The sequence below is a fragment of the Pan troglodytes genome, chromosome 10 (genome assembly GCF_028858775.2).
Source record: "Pan troglodytes isolate AG18354 chromosome 10, NHGRI_mPanTro3-v2.0_pri, whole genome shotgun sequence".
Lineage (NCBI taxonomy): Eukaryota > Metazoa > Chordata > Mammalia > Primates > Hominidae > Pan > Pan troglodytes.
Window position 1 is genome coordinate 27,586,417 of NC_072408.2, and position 20,653 is coordinate 27,607,069.

Below are 20,653 nucleotides of genomic sequence, written 5' to 3' on the forward strand. Positions count from 1 at the left end.
AATGTAAGCATTTCATGGCCATGGCACAAAAATGTGTTAAAACTATATCTTTCATCCACTGACAGTGTTGAAGAACAAAGCAGTGTCACAGAAAATAGGTTGCATTATTCTTAGATATATATCATGCTTTGAGGGATCCTTTTTTTTAATGGAGGTCATGATTATCTTTCATAAATAATTTATCAGTTAATGGTAGTGAACAGAGTTTGAATGAGTCAAAATTCTACAATGAAATGCTCCTGTATAGGTGTAAGTATATAAATGTATATATAAATATACATATACAAATGTAAATATATAAATGTATATATTTAATGTGTATTTGCCCCTAGTTTAATTTGTCAGCACTAACTGCTGGTTTTTATTTCTTTTTGCAAGAAATTATATAGAAATTGATTTGAGGGAGATTTAAAATAAATGTTTAGTGAGAGGAAATCTTACTCTGTCCTATCTATGGATATTGATAAACTGTACCACTGTATTCCTAACTCCTAACTTGGATATAGGAGCTTGACTATCTGCATAGATATGTAAGGGGATATGGCTGACAGGAGGAATTACAAATGTACTTATTTAACAATTAATGCTGACATAAGCTATTTGGGTAATACCTCATTTTTTTTTAGAATGAATGATGACTGTCAGTGTGACTGAGGATACAGACATAAAATTAGGAAATCGAAAATAAATATGTTTCCTTCAAAAAATTTGACTAGTCATTTTTTTGACTAGCTTTTTAAAAATTGCATAAGACTAACTCTTTTCGTTTGCTGTGTGTACATTAAATATGTCTGTATAGGTCCCTTTGCTTTATTTTGCCCCACAGTAATTATGTTGAAAATTATAAACAGAGGCATTAGCATAAATTAAGGATTAAATATGGAAATCATAAAAAACCCTAATTCCATGAAAATGAAATTTCTTTTTGAAAAGAGAAATAGGTATTATTCTACTTATTTTCGTTTAGCAAATTTTCTTACGGAACATCATTACTCTGCCTCTCAGAAGATTTGCCAAAGTGTTTAAAACTCCCTCTGAATGTCTGTACTTCAATAACCTATTGAAAGCACAGCTGATTTTGTTTGTGCTAGGTTTATCTCCATTTAAAGGCAGACTCCTTCGGTGAGCTCCCCTGTGGCAATATGAGAGAAGGAAAAGAAGGAGGGAGGACCTTGCAGGACTGGTTTATATAGCAGGAAGTTAAGAGACGAGAGCTCTACAATTATTGAGCACAGGAAAATTGATTTCCTATTCATAGTAGTGTGGCACATGTAGAGGAGTCTTTAAAGATGATACAGCATGCCATTCCTTTCCCCTCCGTTGTGTAATCAACCAGCCAATATTTATCAAGTACCTGTTAGTTTCACTTACAGAGTACCTGTAGCTGAGTTTTCTTTTCTTTTCTGCTTTGTTTATCCCTGCTCTCTAGCTCCTGACCTGTCCATCACGAATATCAGTTTTCCATGTGCATTAGACCTGTCTTCCATCTAATAAGACTTCACACTGCTCACTTTTCCTTTCTGACACTGAATACACATAAACAACAAAGAGCAATGCCTCTTAAACCCATAAACCCATTCAAAAACCAAAACCAAACCAAATAAAATGAATTGGTTGTATTAATTTGTATCATCCATTTACATTTTGAGAAGCATAGTCAATCAGATAAACTTACTGTTTTAATTCTAAATTCACTGACTTTCTGTCAGTCTCCATGTTCCCTATATGTAGCAGCTGGGTTAAGAATATAATTGTCTTGACAACAAATTATTGACATTTACGAGCTCAAAAGTTACCTCGGAAGCTTTTGAAATTAAAGAAATAAAAGTGTTAATTCTCTCTGATCTGAACAAGCCAGGACTCAGTGTCAGCCCTTTATAGGTCAGGCTGTGGAAGGATTGCATAGGATGAAATACCAGTGCATGCCTGGTGCACTAAAACTAAATGGGATTTCAGCAGATGAAGGGAAAGGGTGAGGAATCAAGCCTTAAATTGTCTGCCTCAGGCATGGTAAGAAGACTTGGACAGTAATAGAAACAGGAAGTGTTTGCTGTGAAGCTTGAGTGTATTCAAAGTAAATCAGTTTGTGTTCCATTAAGGAATCCTGGCTCTAGGTTGGAGCGTATGTGGGATCAGTAAATTTTGCACTAGGAAATACCTAATGTCAAGCCTTAGAAAACACCTCATACTGTGGCCAGCTGTCATCAAATCCATTGCCACTGCTAGTAAAATAACTCCAAAGCAAGTGAAACTGGCAGTAATTGCACAAGTAAACAGGTTGCAAAAGAGCAAAATGGGTACGTTTCAGAACATCATTTCTGTTAGGCTCCATGTTATACTGCTTACAGTAGAAACAAATGGAAGTCGAGAGGTGAAGCCTGGCATTAAGTTTACTAGTGATCCAGGAATAACTGTTAGCAGCTGGGCCTGGGTGCTTTTTCCCTGCTTTGTCCTGGAAAGATTTCACATCTTAAGGGCAATGAACTACACACCTTGAGAAAATTTTTTTTTCTATCATATTGTATAAATCTGTGTAAATCTCATTTTCCCCCTTTTTGGAGTTAAGTAGCATAATTAACTGTAAGGCTTTTCCAAATGCTTTCTTAACCCTGAAAAACTTTCCCTCGGGACTTACAGTATAGCCAAATGGATATCGATTATTGCTAAATGTAAATACATATGCACATATGAGGTGAAGCTGTATTAAAATATGGGTGGCAGTGTCTTTAACTCAGATTTGGGATGCTTTATACAGTCATGGGAAATATCAGGGGATCAACTTGAAATTCTTTAAAAGTCAACAAAATTTTGGAACGATCAAGGAACATGGGAATATGGCCTCACCTTTTCTTTCTCACTGATGACATAAATGCCGCCCTCACTGTGTTGTTTATTGTTTCTTCCAGATAATCTTTGCATACTCAGTGCTTGGAATATAGAGCCATTGCCCTGTACTCATTTTTTCCTTCCTGGAGGTATAAATAGACTGATGACGCCCTATGCTCTCTGCAGTCCGTGCATCATTCATACCGTACATCTCCTTTCTAGGTCACAAAGCTTTTAAAAAAAATCAGCAGTGGTAGCAGCATGTGAGAAGATGAGCATATGACTGACTCCTTCCTTTCACCTCAGAGCCGTGCCTTTGATAGCATCCAGACAGCAGTGCATGGAAACATGACATTTGGGTGGTTCAAGAATATCAGAGGGAAAAATAGCCATTCTTACCAAATAACTTAAAAATAGCATAGTCTGAGCGTTTTTCCCTTCGCCCTTTCCCCCCCAACGTGCCTGAAATGAAGCCCTTCCCATCCAAAGCAAAACTAGGAATTTGTGTTTTGTGAGAATTTGAAGAGCCTGCCTCTCTTACTACAACTGCTTTCTTCCTTCCAAATGTATAAGCTTAAGTCGTGAGAAAATGTCATCTGTCTCATTCTGCTTCCCTCTCTAGTAAAATAAAAATGGTCATGCTTTCAGACGGTCATGTATTATTGAGTGCCTACTGAGTGAGGAACCATGTGTTGAGTGTTTTGAGATGGGGTGAGGGAAAACATTATTTTTCTGCTTTCCTCCAGCTTCATTATGTGTTATATTTCATGGTATCTAAGCCAACAGTTGGCAAGAAGGCTGATCCTTAGAGGTAATCTCACGTTCAAGGAAGGTCGGGAACAAGGTTGGTGAGTAGTGGGGACAGCGTTCTTGTTACCACTGGAGTTTGTGTCCTGGATGCCAGGTATACATCATCTTATTCTCTTCTTGATTTGTCAGTACTTTTTAGGGACCATTAGTTCTCTGCCTACTATGTGCCAGACTCTACCCTAAGCATTTAGAATTCCAGTTAACAATAGGTAAATCTTCTATTCATTTAAAATTTCATTCTAACAGCTAGTAATGTATTTGGAGGCATAAATGCCGTGAAGAAAAGCAGACCGAGTGTTATCTATAGGTAGTTATGGGAGATGTATGTTATCTTATATTGGTTGATCAGGGAGACACAAACTGATAAAGGGGCGATTGCTTGTTTCTCTGAAAGAAGCAAGGAAATGAGAACCACCTGGATGGCTGAGGGAACTGCAGTCCAAGGAGAAAAAACAGCAAGCGTAAATCTCACAGGTGAGGGTGCATCAGTGGAGCAAGGGCAAGAGTGTTATGATAAGAGGTCCTGAAGGCAGCAGTGAGAAATGCCCTGGAAGCCTGTGCCAGACATATTGAGGAGTGTGGATTTTATTCTGATAAAGACATTGCAGAGGAGTGGCATCATTTCACTTGCTCTTCAGAAGAGAAACTGGAACACAGATGGGCAAAGGAGGCAGCATGAGACAAGCCTCTCTCTTGCAAGCCATCCGGATGAGAGATAACAGTGGCTTGGAGGTGACAGTGAAGGTGGTAGGAGGATATTCTTAAAGTAGAGCCAGTTGAATTTGCTAATTGTGATATTGTAAAATATGTATTTGGTCTTCATCCCTGTTTTCTGTCATACAGCTCCTAAAACCCTTGATAAGAATATCCTTTGTGTGCTAATAAGACGACTAGTGGCTGGAGGCCCCTTTGTAACTTCTGGATGGGGACTGGTCACCAGAATGGTCAGGGGATTGAGACTTTCAGCCCCATCTCTCAACCTCTGCAGGGCTGAAGGTTGTGTTGATTACTAATGGCCAGTGATACAGTCAGTCATACCTGTAGAATTGAAGCCTCTATGTAAAACCTAAAGGACAGGGTTCAGAGGACTTCTGGATAGCTGAACATGTGGAGGTTCCTAGAAGGTGGTACAACCACCCAGGGAGGACATGGGAGCTCTGCACCCCTTCTCCTATACTTCACCCTATGCAGCTCTCCAACTGGCTGTTCATTCATATGCTTTGTAATTTTTTTATAATAAATGGGTAAATAAATATGAAATGTTTCTCTGAATTCTGTGAGCTGCTCTAGAAAATTAATCAAACACAAAGAGGTGCGTTATGGGATCTCTGATTTATAACTGGTTGGTTGAAATACAGGTCACAACCTGGGATTTGGAATTGGCATCTGAAGAGGGGGGCAGTCTTGAGGGACTGAGGGGTGATGCTATGTCCAGGTGGATAGTGTTAGGATTGAATTGAATTAGACGATGCTCAGCTGGTGTCTGTTGAAGAATCTGGTGTCAGAAGTGTTGAGTGATGTGTGAGAGTAGGAGAAACAATGGTTTTCCCTACATTCTCTTACACTAATGGATTTGTATTCGGAGAGATTGGAAAGATGGATCTGTCATTTACTGAGATGGGAAGTCACAGCGAGGAACCCATTAACCATATACTAAAACTCCATTAGTAATATTAAGACTGTCCATTCTAGAAGAGGTGGTGGCTCACGCCTGTAATCCTAGCTAGCACTTTGGGAGGCCGAGGCGGGTGGATCACCTGAGGTCAGGATTTCGAGACCAGCCTGGCCAACTTGGTGAAACCCCGTCTCTACTAAAACTACCAAAAATTAGCCGGGCGTAGTGCTGGGCACCTGTAATTCCAGCTACTCAGGAGGCTGAGACAGGAGAATCGATTGAACCCGGGAGGCGGCGGTTGCTGTGAGCCGAGGTCGCGTCAATGCACAACAGCCTGGGCAACAAGAGCGAAACTGTCTCCAGGGGGAAATATTAGTGAAGAGGACAATATTGTAACCTACAAAAATTCTGTGGTAGGTATGTTACTTTTGTTAACAGACTTTTCTGAATAAAGTACTCCAAAGTAACTTGGAGTTAAGACATTTTAATATTATGCCTTGGTTTTCAAAACATGAATGGTTTCCTTCTCTTTTCATGAATTTGGATATGAATGCAGGCACTTACCTACATAATTTCTAATATTGATGATACTGGTGTTTCTTAAATTCACTAAAAAATTTTATTTGTAAAGGGTAACCTGCGTTACATTATTTAAGGTTTTTATTTTAAGTTTTTTTTTTTTTTTGAGATGGAGTCTTGCTTTATTGCTCTGGCTGGTGTCAAACTTTTGGGTTCAAGCACTCCCCACGCCCTAGTTGAGTAGGCGGGATTACCACATTACATTTTGAAAGAAGAGAGTTTACAAATGTCTGTTTCCATGCATTTTAAAAGAGGTCTGGTTACAAAAGATTCAGTTAATCTCTTTAAATGGAATTTATTTTGGTTTCCTACTTCCTCCATTAAAGTACATTAATCCTTCTTAACATATGTGTTTATCACCTGCTGGATTGCTAAGTATGTAAAAGCTACTTTGTAAAAGCAATGCCGTAGCTAAAAAAATGTATTGCATAGCAGCCAATGTGATTTAGCCATTTCAACATTGCATTTTATTAACAGGACACTCCAGACCTAAATGGTGAAAAGATTTCCCACTCAAATTGTCCCCTAGCAAGAGAAGATTGGAATATAGAGGAATCTCCTTTTCTCCTTGTGATTCTGCCTTTTGATGAAGTAATAATCTGTGTTATTCCAGTTCTTTTAAATGTTAATTCATTTTAACAGTTGCTTAAGAAAATAAAATTTTATGAGGCAAAATACAGCAAAATATTTCAACACCACATTTTTGTTTTTCCAACCAGAGTTTGTTTCATTTACAGACATTGTCATTTATTTTTTATTTTTATTCATTTTTTAGAACATCTTAAATTTTTAATCCTTTATTTACAGGTTGCCTAGACGACTTTTGATTAAGAAAAGTGTAGAAAGTTGGTAACTGCCAAAGTGGTAGGCGGTGGCACGTGTCAGTTTCCACAGAGTCCTTCCATGTGGGGTATCTGAATGCACTGCACGGGGTCTCTGCTCACACTTACTGGAACCAGTTGTGGCAGATTTTAGTCTACAAGTCGCTTTTCCCCCTATTTCTCTGTAAACTTCAGCATTCTTACAGAAATATTTACAGTCCTTAGAGTATTATTCAGCTAGGTCAGCCTGAAGTGGATGCTCAGGCTGGGGGTCATTCACCAGTGCTGTGAGGGACTGGATTACTTGGTCAGTTTTGGTTGCTGGCTTCCAGTTTTCAGCACTAATTTACTGGCAGAGAGACCTGCCCCTTTTAGTGGACATTTGGGTGACAGATCTTCAAGTGTGATCTTCGGTGGTTTGAATGGGTACTCTGCTGGAAAGTTGATTTCGATTCTGAAGGCCCCCTTATATGGAGGGTTGTCAGGAACAATAAGCCCTTGCCAAGTCAATAAATTAGCTCCATCTACCTGGAAGTTACGGAAGCTTTTCATTCCACAATTGCATATTTCTTCAAGCTCCTTCATCAGCCTTCTGCTGGTGCCGTCTTGGATTTGGTGCTGCTCCTTTCCCAGAATGCATCGCAGCCCAACATTGCCATTTATTATGCTTTATTTTGTTGAGCTTGATGCTTTGCATTAGTTTGTTTACTTATTCAATAATTATATATTGAGTGCTTACTAGAGTTGTCTAGTTTCTCAAAATTGTGAGGTTTATGCTAAACACTGGGGACACAGCAGTGAATGAGACCTAGTCCCTGTCATCCAGGGGCCAATAGGTCACAGATGTGAATTAGCCCTTTCCCTTGACTTTTGGGATTCCAATTTCAAAGAGGTTGTAAAAGAGACAGTGCCATATTCTTGAACCTTTTAGCCAACTAGGTAAAAATAAATTTTCACATATTTCTATTGAGCCCACTGGACACCAATATACTTTAATAATTGTGTTTAAAATAGAAAACTCCTTCAGCTTGAAGCTGTCTTTTATTTGAGAAAAGTGAAAAAGAGATTCGTGGGATATTATAAAAGATGAACAAGATGCCTAAAATGGACAATGCTCCTTTACATGTTACTTTAACATTTGAGAGAATGCTATCAAAATGCAGAACTGGCTAAAAGTGTTAGAAGGAGTAGTTCAAGTTGTCTTCAACCAAGAGTCATCTAGAATTTGGCTGCACCCTGGTATATCAAATACGCTGTTTGGGAATGTGCTTATATTTTGATGAGTAATGTGTTTTTATAACAAATGAAGATGCATGTCAGAATGTTGAGCTGGTCAGGTCTCACTAGGGATTTGAAGAATAGCATAACAGCAAGTGGGCACCAAAGAAAAATTGAGTTTACTTGGATACACGAGAACTCTGCCTTCTGACTTGGTCTGAGAACTTGTTCAAGGCAAGAAACAGTTTCTAACTTCAGCTGAATCACAGTGTGAAGGTGAACAAGTAAAAAAGCTCAGTTACCTGCAGAAAGTTGCTTGCGGTTTCAGTTTTACAAAGCTCACTGTTTAAATCTAGTAGTTACTTTTTAATCCCTTCAGATATGTCAGCAAAAATTCTAGTATTTGGAAATATGCCTTGATCACTTGCAAAAGGCTCTGGAAGACAGAAGTCATAGTAAAGTGTCAGGTATTTAAGAATCTGGTTCAAACTTCCAAACAAAGCATGTTTCAGACCTCAGTGTATTAACAGTTTTCCTAACTATTCAGTTATTCAGTGGTCTTTTATTTTTTTTTTTTTTATTTTTTTCGAGGTGGAGTCTTGCTCTGTCTACCAGGCTGGAGTGCAGTGCTGCCATCTCAGCTCACTGCAACCTCCGCCTCCCGGCTACAAGCAATTCTCCTGCCTCAGCCTCCCAAGTAGCTGGGATTATAGGTGTGTGCCACCACACCCAGCTAATGTTTGTATCTTTAGTAGAGACAGGGTTTTGCCATGTTGGCCAGGCTGGTCTCAAACTCCTGGCCTCAAGTGATCCGCCCACCTCGGCCTTCCAGGTCTCAAGTGATCTGCCCGCCTCAGCCTCCCAAACTGCTGGGATTACAGGCATAAGCAAGTACACCCAGTCTCATTACCTTATAGTTTTTAATTTTTTTGTGGGAGAAAGGACCAGTGACTTTTTTGAATGTGAGAAGAATCCCAAAGCAAAAGGTGATTTATTTCCTTTCCTTTAATTCTGCCACAATACACGGCACCCCAGCATCTAGAAGAATCTTCTCATGTGTGAGATGAATGTGTTTGACTTCTTTTGGAAAGAGTCAGATTTTATATTCATTTAGAAATATCTGTGCCTATAACGTGGTTGCAGTTGTACATGGCACACAGTTGTTTATTTAACTGTGTTTCATCCTTTCATCTTGTGTGGGATGCTCACACTTAACCGCATTTCTCTTCATTGCATAGTGTAGCCCTGACTCACTGGCTCTTCATCTGATCAGTCTGCCTTGCTTTTGTATCTGAACAGTATCTCTCATCACCTGACCAAAATGCTCTGCCCCGATAGGTCTCAGCTTAGATGTTACTTCTTGGAATGCTTCCCTGGACAATGCTTTCCATATTCACAAAGGGAGTACTTAATCCCAGTAAAATATTAGTGCTCCTGAATTGTGTCATTCCTCTGCGTGCATCAGACTAGTTCTCATCGTGGTTCATATAGTCTAACGCGTGCAGATGCAAGATCAGTCTCTGTCTTGTTCATTGTTCTTCTTAGTGCCTGATTTAGCACATGAAATATAGCAATCATGCCTAATGAGTGTAAGTGAAACAAAATACTTTTTTAGAATTTGGAAGTCATTTGTCTTAATGTGTATTTTTCTCCCTTTTCTGGTCATCAGCATTAGAACTGAAGTCATCTTCAATATCTCTCTCTCTCATCCCTTCATTAAATCATTCACCAAGTTTTGACAGTTTTCCTTTGCAATGTGTCTCCAAATGGTCATCCTCTTCTCCTTTTTCAGATTAGGATTCTTGTTTTCTTTACTCATTGGTAAAACAAGTTTGGGAAATGCTAGTTACGCAGTTAATGGTGTAGTTACCGCAGGACTTGACAAAACCTCTAATGAAAGAATAAAACATTTGCTATATTTGTTTGATCAGAGAAGCTTTTTTCCGTCTCAGGGAATCTTATGTGGTTAATGATCTGCAAAACCCACCTGGGGGAATGCTGGTAGAATTGTGCAACAGTCACCCTTTCATCATGGGCTGTGGATCATTTGACTTTAACTTAATGATAGACATCAGCTATAGACAGCAAACACATGGAAGGGAAGCATGCCAGCCCCCTGACACTGAATGGCCTCGCACTCTTTTGGTGGCTCAGACCATGTTACCTTGATTAGGTGAAGGGGCCCCAAGTAGGGAATTATGCACCTTATTCACCTGCTAAAGACACTGCTAATTCTTCTTGCAGTACTTCCTCAATGCTGTCTTGATAAGATTTAAAGAGTTTTTTAGCCTCTGCCTTTAGGCACCTTCAGAAAGAATGCCATGTACTCCTATTTAATTCCTGCCTACACCACTGTTTTGAATCTGTAGGTGCAAGGGATTTAAAAGCCAACCACAATGAAGTTGAGTTTTTATTTCCCAGATTTGTGATTGACTGGTTTTGGATGACAAACTTGATAATGCTTTTTTTTTTTTTTTTTTTTTTGAGACTGAGTCCCACTGTGTCGCCCAGGCTGGAGTGCAGTGGCAAGATCTCAGCTCACTGCAACCTCCAACTCCCAGGTTCAAGCAGTTCTCTTGCCTCAGCCTCCCGAGTAGCTGGGATTACAGGTGACCACCATCATGCCCGGCTAATTTTTTTGTGTGTTTTTAGTGGAGATGGGGTTTCACCATGTTGGCCAGGCTGGTCTCAAACTCCTGACCTCAGGTGACCTGCCCACCTTGGCTACCCAATACCTGGGATTACAGGCATTGAGCCACTGTGCCTGGCCCCAACTTGATAATGTAGAAGTCATTTGCTGAGGTACCAGTATACAGGTGGCAAAAACAATGGAAAGAGAGAACGATGATTTGTCAAGAGTATCTAAGAACTAAGTAAAATAGAAAGTTCAATTTTCACTTAAAGAAACCAGAGAGGAAAAGCCTGTAAAATGTTAGATACTTTTTGTCATTGTTTTGAATATAAGTAGGGATCATGTTCAGGAAATCATGTTGTTGACACATTGATAATCCCATTAGATTTTTCCAGTTGCTCCGAGTCTTCCTTCCTAGCTCTGTTTCTCTTACATCTCAGATTCGATCTATCTGAAAATTTTATTCCACCTGACTTCAAAATAGCTAGAGTCTCACCATTTAACTATCTACACAGTTACCATCATCTGTTGCCGGAATTATCTGTTGCCTGCTTCCACTCTTGCCTCCTTACAGTTTACTCATCACGCAGTGGCAGAACTAATCCTTTGAAAGGTGAATCAGACCATGCCATTTCTCTGCAATCTTGCAATTGCCCCAACTCTCATTCAGAAGAAAATTTGACATTCTTCACCCAGGCAATGAGCTCAGCCGTCGTCTGTCTTTCTGTGATATCTTTGACCTCATGTTGTAACACTTTCCCCATTTACTCACTCTAGTCACATCAGCTCCTGGCTCTTGCTTGAACCCGTTAAGCATATCTTTACCTTGGATTTTTTGCGCTTACTGTTTCCTCTGCCTGGAATGTACTTTTTTCCAATATACACATAGATTATTTTTTCACTTCCTTGCCTGTGCTCCAGTTTTCCTCATGAATACACTTACCCTCACCACTCTATCTTTACCTAACTGTATTTTTCTGCAGTTACCAGCTGACGTGTTATTGTTTGTATTACCAGCTGACATGTTACTGTCTTATTGGCTGCCTTCTTTAACTAGAATGTAAGCTCAATAAGAGGAGGGCTTTGTTTGTTTGTTTATTTATTACCTTTTAAGTTCAGGGGTACATGTGCAGGTTTGTTATGTAAGTAAACTCAGGTCATGGAGGTTTGTTGTACAGATTATTTAGGCACTCAGGTATTGAGCCTGGTACCCAGTATTTATTTTTCCCGACCTCTCCTTCCTCCCACCCTCCAGCCTCCAGTAGACCCTAATGTGTGTCGTTCCCCTCTATGTGTCCATGTGTTCTTATCATTTAGTTCCCACTTATAAGTGAGAACATGTGGTATTTGATTTTATGTTCCTGTGTTAGTTTGCTAAGGATAATGGCCAGCTCCATCCATTTTCTTGCACAGGACATGATCTCATTTTTTTTATGACTGCATAGTATTCCATGGTGTACATGTACCTCATTTTCTTTATCCAGTCTACCATTGATGGGCATTTCGGTTGATTCCACGTCTTTGCTATTGTGAATAGTGCTGCAATGACCATACCTGTGCATTTGTCTTTATGACAGAACAGTTTATGTTCCTTTGGGTATATACCCAGTAATGAGATTTCTGGGTTGAATGGTAGTTCTGTTTTTAGCTCTTTGTGGAATTGCCACACTGCTTTCTACAGTGGCTGAACTCCCACCAACAGTGTATAAGCGTTTCTTTTTCTCCACAGCCTCACCAGCATCTGTTACTTTTTGACTTTTTAATAATGGTCATTCTGATTAGTGTGAGATGGTATCTCATTGTGGTTTTGATTTGCATTTCTCTAATGCTCAGTCATGTTGAGCTTTTTTTCATATGCTTGTGGCCACGTGTATGTCTTCTTTTGAAAGTGTTTGTTCATGTTCTTTGCCCACTTTTTAATGGAGTTGTTTGTTCTTTTCTTGTGAATTTAGGTTCCTTACAGATGCTGGATATTAGACCTTTGTCAGATGCACAGTTTGCAAAAATGTTCTCCCATTCTGTAGATTGTCTGTTTACTCTGTTGATAATTTCTTTTGCTGTGCAGAGCTCTTTAGTTTAATTAGATTTCATTGGCTTTATCTTGCTCATTGCTAAAGAATAGTGCTTGTAGCAGGATTCTGGCATGTAGTAGGCAGGCACCAGATGCTTGCCAAATAAATTAAGATGAAAGAATGTGAGAGCAAGCCCTCTTGTTTGTTATGGAATTCAGTATTTACTAGGAAAGGGTAGGCTGCTTTTCAGTAAATCCCTGTCATGTCTCTATGTTTATTCTAAAATTGGTAAGCTTTCTAACCATAAACAAACAGATAAACATCATATTCATTGTTCCTCTCCTATTTCTCTCCTTTTCTTTTGCAGCATGATGTTTTTGAGTATTTAAAAACATTAAAAAGATTGGGAAAGGTCTAAGAGGTGGAGAGTAGAATAATCCATTCAGATAACTCCTCTTGGGTCTACCTGAACAGATTTTAGGTACTGTTACTGTGTGATGGATCTAAAGCTTTCCTGCATCAAAGCGTTCATCCCTGGAACATTCCTATCAATGTAACATACTTAATGATAAATTGGCATTTGACCACAATAGATGGTATTTTTCCTTAACTAAAGAAACACATGAGAAAAAATATTAAATTTTATGAAATGACTAAAAAGGAACTGTCCATTTTAATATTTATATCCAGGACATCGCGACAACCTGTAGGTTCCCTCATGAAGGGATCATCTCTTTAGCAGCACTCTTTCGATGAGCAGAGAGAGTATATATTTTAGAACCTTTAGAGAGAATTGGAAGCATTTACTATGTTTTGCTTTAAATAAGTTTGCTGAGTGACAGGAATAAGTCAGATAGCTTAAGTTTGCTAAAATACATAAGCAGGTAGAATTTTAAAATGCTGAATTTTGTAATATGTTCCCTGGGGGTTAGTTTGCTTGTGTAATATATCATACCACCAAAGAGATACTATACAAACAAATTTGGGGAGAATTTAATAAAACAAGTATTAGTGTTTCACATTCAAACCATAAAGTTGACTTCTTAGGAAATTATATGCCCCAAATATTGATGGAAACATGTATCTCTCTGTATTGCAGCATGAACCAAACCCTATGTAAACTAAATCGATAGCTCCAAAGCAAAACCAACTTATAATAACAGACCAGAGTTCCAGTAATTAAAAACGTGACCTACTCTGTACAATACTCTAGCTATATTAATGCAGTAATAAAGAATTATTACCAAAAATTTGCTGGAAATACAATTATGTATATGTGTGTCCATGGGTAGAGTTGCCAGACATTGCATGGGGGTGCAACTAGTAATTTGGTTATTTCAGTTATTAGAAGTTTAATAATCCTTTATAGCTCCCTTTTATCTTTACAGAATAGCACTTAATGACTGGTAAAAAGAATTAAAGCTATGGGCTTGCCCACAGGAATCAAGCAAAGGGCTTATGCTTTTGGATGAGTTTGCCAGCTGGGGACCATACTGAGAATAACGGTTCTCTCTCGGACTAAGCATTGAGATGCTTTATCAAGTAGCCTTAGCTTTTGCTTTCTCTTCCCTTGGTTGAGTTATACCAAAGCCTCCTTCCAGGAAATCCCTTTAATCCTTTTTTATACAGTCAAATCAAACACTTCTTTATCAGAAATGCATCTATTTCCAACAAAAAACAAAAACCACATAAAACAAACAAAACCTGACAATTCACATAGCAAGAAAATTTCAAGCAAAATCTAAGCAAGGACATTGGCAAAGGAATTCCTTTCTAATATGAAGTACACTACAGAAAAAGTATTCTATTTCCTAATTCTGAGCAGGGAAATTTTTCTATTTATTGTTATTATTATTATTCTATTATATATTATACTATTCTAAATTTTCTATTTTTTCATTTAGTTTTGCTTTTAATATTAACATTGCTATACTGAGACCTTAAATTTATATGGGTAGCTTAGATTTTTCTAGGGCTCCCAACAGTATTATATTTGTAGTATTTCACTTATGGATAAAACAAGGCGTATATGAAATAAAATTTATGCATATACATGCATGTAACACATAAAATATTTGCATATATGCATATATTGTACTTCTTAATTCCTGTGTTTTATTTTTCGTTGTACAAAATATTTTAACTGTAATTCTATATACACACACATTATATATATAAATTATTATATAATGTTATCTTAGTGATTGACCCAGAATAGAATACAGATTTTCTTAAGTTTCAATGCAACTAGATAGAAAAGGATATAATGTCTGTATTCAAAGTAAGGGTTAATCTACTTTTGGCAGGTTAAAAGTAGAACATTTTCTTATCTGAGTTATTATATCTGTTAAAAAATAACTTGTAACATAATTAAATGTGTCATAGTTGGTTTATTGCAATGCTGTAAAAATTTTTTTAAAAAGAACTGAACTATGCCCTGATTAAATTAATTAACGTGTCACATAGATTGCCATTTAGAAAGGTTATTTCCCTAAAATTGCTGCATTTTGAGCCTATCTTCTCAGTAAGTTTTCACAATGTTATTTATACAGTTAGATATTATGATTACTTTGGTGATTCCTTTAGATACTAACTTTACTAATTGACAGATATGATCATTTACCTTTTTTCTTCAAAAATATTTCTGGATTTTTTTCTTCATCAGAAATTTGAATCATTTTATGTACTAGTGAATTTTCATCATTTTCTACATGTTCATCTTCACATAGATGCATTTATTATTTATAAAGCAGTTAGCTGTCCTGCTTATTGCAAAAGTACAAAGAGCAGTGCTTGGTGCCTTTGTAGCTTTGCCTCAAGATTGTTAATATGTTTCCTGGAAGTCCTACTATTGATTGACTCATATATGCCTCTGCAGTTCCCATTTCTATCTGATGTAGTATTGAGTTTGTTGCCACTATTTCCTTGTTTTTTCAAGAATAGTCCTTTTACTTATCCTCAGTTTTATCGAGGTATATAAATATTAAGCTTTCCAAAAAAAAAAAAAAACAATTTTGGGATGATGTTAGACAAATCTTTTTGTATAGGTTTAAGAGTGTGCTGGGTTACATTTTAGAAATAGCATCTGATCAGTAGTTCTCTCCCACCTTCTTACTAATGTGCCCTTAGAAACACAGGAAAAGATGTATGCAGAAAACTGTGGTGACATTCAACCTACTGCCTGCCTGGGAGGAGTTTTCACTACTATAAGCAGATAAAACTGGCAAGAATGCCTTTCTTGTCTTTCTACCTACTGTCAGACAAGTAGAGCAAAAGAAAGCCCCCCAGAGAAAGCCCCTCAGTTTTGCTCTACTTGTCTGGTAGATAGGAAGACAAGCTGTCCTTCCTGAGAGTCAGAAACATAAGATTCAGAAACACAGAGCTATTCCAGTGAAAAGCAAAGACAGACATTAGGATACTGTCCATTTTTTGCATGGATACAGCCTTTGAGGCCATCGGACTGTTGTCTACACTACATTATATAGTCATTAACATGGTGTTTACTGTGGTTCACAGAATGATTGAAAAATGCTTATAGTTAAACCTTAAGAAGGCGCAAAATTTGAATTTATACAAAAAGAATATGTAAGGGTATAAAAATATGTAAATAAAAGTGCCTAGATGCAAGAGTGATGGAAATAAGTCAAATGTTAGCAGTGCTTTCTTATCAGATGGAGAAATTATGGATGACTTTTCCTTCCCAGTTTAGTGTTTCTTTGTACTTTTGAAAATTTGTACAATGTACATCTGTTATTTATAATTTTGTACATTGAGTGTGTATCAAGTTACTGTTTAAACAAAAGGAAAGAATGGGTAGAAAATATAAGACATCTATATTTTTATAAATACTTTTTAATATCCATAATTTCATGTAAAATTTTCAACTATCCCGGAGGTAGACTTTTATTGATATTTTAGAGTTATGACTAGGATAGTTGTGAAATCTTTCCAACTCCAAACCCCATGGTCCTCCTACTATACCTTGTTACAAACAGAAAATCATCCTTATGGAAAGCCTTAAAGGCAGAAAATATATAAAATAAGTATAAGTATGTTATGTGTATAAAGTAAAAATTTTAAAGACATTTTTGAGGTTATTAGCATAATTTCTATCTTTTTAATTTACATATACCTTTTAATGTGTTTGTTACTAGTGATATATGAAGAAAAAAAATGTATAATTTCACCATCAAGAGATTGTTTTACATTGTAGAGCATGTTCTTCATATTTTAGTGTGTGTACATTCATACATATACATTCAAAGGTTTCATAGCATTAATCTGAAATATATACTTCAAAAATTTTCAATTTAGTACCATTAATGATGGGAAGATAATATACTTTTGAGTTATAATGGTTTTATTGTGTATCAGTAGGGCCCGCTCAGAAAATCAGAACCTACTCTAATATAAGCAGTAAAATATTGAATGAAAGGAATCAATTACAGTGATAACAGAAGGACTGGAGGTACAAAAGAGAGAAAGGGCTGTTATCCAAATATCAGAAGGCTGTTACCACCCAGGGCTGGAGGCCATGAAATAGTGTTTGATACTGAGTTGCAGGAGAGGCTGGTGCTTCTGCTGCAATATTAAAACAGCATTGTGCCATTGTGGCATAGCAGTCTTCTAGGAGCCAATACTACTAATATCTGTGAAACTCTCAGGCTGGATACCATAGTCACCTACAGTGGCTGTCAGTAGCCCCCTGCTGCTGTTACCTCAGCAGAAAAAAATAACCTATACTTCTTCCACCTTCAAGTCTCTAATCAATGCCTCCCACTGGCAGGACCTGACAAGAAGCCAGCTGGCTAAGGATAAAGAAAAATGTAGTTTAGAGTCTTCCTGCCTCCTGTGAATCAGAAAGATGGGGATGGAGTTGATGGCCAATAAAGAGTTTGCACACATTTGTTCATTAATTCATTTTAGTAATTTTCTTCTTTCATACTGCTTGTTTTAATAACCTGCAAGTAAATAATCCACAATAATGTCAATTCATTGGCTGAAAGCGTACAATGTAATTTATTAAAGGCAAAATATTGTTAGGAAATGATTAATTGGAGAAATAGGATGGTATCAAGAAAGATATATGTGCTTATCTGAAGCATCTCATACATAGTTTATAAGAAGAATGCAATATGAAAAATTAAAATCAGATAAATCTTTAAGCTTTTGGAATAATATGAAAGTTTTATGTGGTTACGGCATGGTAGAATTCACATAACTGATTAGTTGGAACAAAGACAAGACTACTTTTTCATTATGGAAAGTAAACATAGTAGTCTTCTCAAGATTATTAGCAAATTTTCCTTAAAATGTTTGCATCTGAAAAGATGGCTTCAACCTGATTATTTTAAAGCCTGTGTGGTTCATCAGTTTAAGTAGGGAAGTGGGACTTGGCGATCTCAGAGGAGTTCTGTAGCCTCCATGCCCCTGCTCCCCCCTTTTCATGGCTCACTACTGCCATTCACATAAGCAAACACTAGCTTCCCTCAGTCATTCAGATCATGGATGAATGCCATTCTGTGTTAGCTTAACCACCATCATTCTTGATAAAATATAACTTTTTACTTGAGTAATGCATACCTAGTATAATAGGCTACAGTATTTCTTGAAATGTAGAGTCCGTATCAGTGGTGGTATAAAAGATTGTTTTACATGCAACGAGATGTGCTGGTATATAATATTAAGTGTTTTGCTAAATTATTTGCTTTTCATTTCTACTCTAATGTTACTGATTAAGATAAGGGGAGCAGATCTCACCTTGGAGCTAGGATGCTTTCATGTCCCTCCAACCCTCACTGATTATCTTTGTAACAGAGAGCAGGCCTCAGGCTAGGAGTGTTTGTCAGAAAAAAAAAAAAAAGAGGATCTTGTGAGAATCGAAAGAGATAGCATTGTCTTTCCTTGACTTTAGTTTTATGGCCACTTTGTACTTATATAAAGTATTACTGAGTTTCCATTTAAGTAGTGACATAAAGTTTTAAAAAATAAATCCAATTGGCAACAAAATTTTATTTATAGAAGACTAAGTGTACGATATTATGGGTGGCTGGTCCATAACATGGTAGAATCACCAAGGTAATTGCTACATGAATAATTGAAATTTTGGAAGCAGTAATATATATAGCACATTTGCTTCTATCTTTTTCTTCTTTAATTTTACATAAAGATATAAAACAGAACTATAGGCTTATCTAGAAAAATTAGATAAACATAATCATTCATCTACTTCTTTCTCTAGGTAATGTATATTAAGCTTTGGGTCCAACCCAGTAACTAAAAGGGATGATGGTGATGACGATTATTATTGATTATTGTTTTCTTAAAAGCCTTGATTCCTATTAAAATACTCTTGTAGCAAATTGTAATGAATTTTTCCCAGTTGGTTTACCAAGTGCGTAAGAATCAGATATCAGTAAAAATGTCAAAGTATACATTTATAATAGCCTATCTTTTCCCCAGAATGGCTTATTATTATCTCTCTGCAATGTATCAGAATATAAATAGTATTAGAACGTTTTAAAAATATCAATTAGAATGGGAATGAAAGGAATACTGAAGGAAGGAAAAGAGATGAAGTGACGAAGCACTTCTTTTGGCCACCTTCCTGCTGCATGTCTCACTTTGGGTGCTACTTAGATGTAGATAGAGTTGGCACCACCAAACAGGGTTATTACTAATCTTGGATCTCACATACAACTTTTAATTTTAGGTTGAAAATATGAGAAAAGTGTTCTTCTCATTGACAAGTAATTAGCCCCAGAATTTCCAAATCAATTATAATATCAGGAAGATTAAAAATTGAACTACTAGAGGCCAGGCGCGGTGGCTTATGCCTGTAATCCCAGCACTTTGGGAGGCTAAGATGGGCAGATCACTTGAGGTCAGGAGTTCGAGACCAGCCTGGCCAACATGGCAAAACTGTGCCTCTACTAAAAATATGAAAATCAGCTGGGCCTGGTGGCTTGCACCTCTAGTCCCAGCTACTCAGAAGGCTGAGGCAGGAGAATCGCTTGAACCTGGGAGGCAGAGATTTCAGTGAGCTGAGATTGTGCCACTGTACTCCAGCCTGGTCAACGAGCAAGACTTCATCTAAAACAACAACAAAAATCGAATTTTTTTGGTTGTTTGTGAAGATTAGGGTCAGTAATAGACCCCTTTTAATAATTGTATTTTTCTCCTCAGAGTGGCCGTATAGATAATTCTGATTTGTTTGCTCTATTTTAAATTTTAGTTTGATTTTTTGGATTTTAAAAAATGTTATTTTCAATGTCTGAAGTTTTCTTTTATTCTTCATTTACTCTAAACATTTACTTCAAGCTTTCATGCAATTTGGTATTCATTTGTTAAAAACGTCTTGTAAAATATCAACATACTTTAAGAAAGTAAAAGCTATACTTTTTTTTTTTATGAGTCAGCATCTCACTCTGTCATCTAGGCTGGGGTGCAGTGCAGGATCATGGCTCACTGTAGCCTTGACCTTCCAGGCTCAAGGGATCCTCCTACTTCGGCCTCCTGAGTATACCACCATGCCAGGCTAATTTTTAATTTTTTTGTAGAGATAGGGTCTCCCTATGTTGCCTAGGCTGATCTCAAACTCCTGGCCTCAAACAATCCTCTTGTCTTGGCCCCCGCAAAGTGCTGGGATTACAGGCATGAACCACTGCACCTGGCAAATCTATACTCTTGATTATGCCCATGATAAATTATCTCAGTTATAGTACATCATCTGTGTCAATCTAAAGAGAGGAATAAGAAGAGTAGCTATTGCCACCAATGAGACTTTTTGAGAATAAACATGAAAATAACTTACAGATATTTTTAAGTTCCAGGTATCAAAATTGTTATAGTATGAAAAGCAATAGAGTAGTTGTCAGAAAACTTTCAACTCATCAGTGACAGAGCTGGAGATAAATATGTGCTGTCTGTACATCTCCACTTCTTTATAAAATGAAAATAATTATCTTTTCCTTTGCTACCTCACTGTGTTTTTTGCAATATTAAGTATATAGATAAGTAATTTGTATGTATTTTTAAAACTCAACATAATTATGTTATACTTGTTATTTGTTGCTCAAATCTTAATGCTATATACCTAATATCTAAGCATGTTGTGATTTATTCCTAGATGAAGAATCAT

General features: G+C 37.2%; 1 protein-coding gene and 1 pseudogene across 3 annotated transcripts in view; one reads left to right on the forward strand and one right to left on the reverse strand.

The window, feature by feature from the left end:
• The window catches only part of PDE3A (phosphodiesterase 3A), a 308,613-nt gene that overhangs the window by 75,469 nt on the left and 212,491 nt on the right, over positions 1–20,653 (forward strand). The gene's annotated exons all lie outside the window — the stretch shown is intronic.
• LOC743726 (ubiquitin-conjugating enzyme E2 L3-like) lies at positions 6,802–11,525 on the reverse strand (annotated as a pseudogene).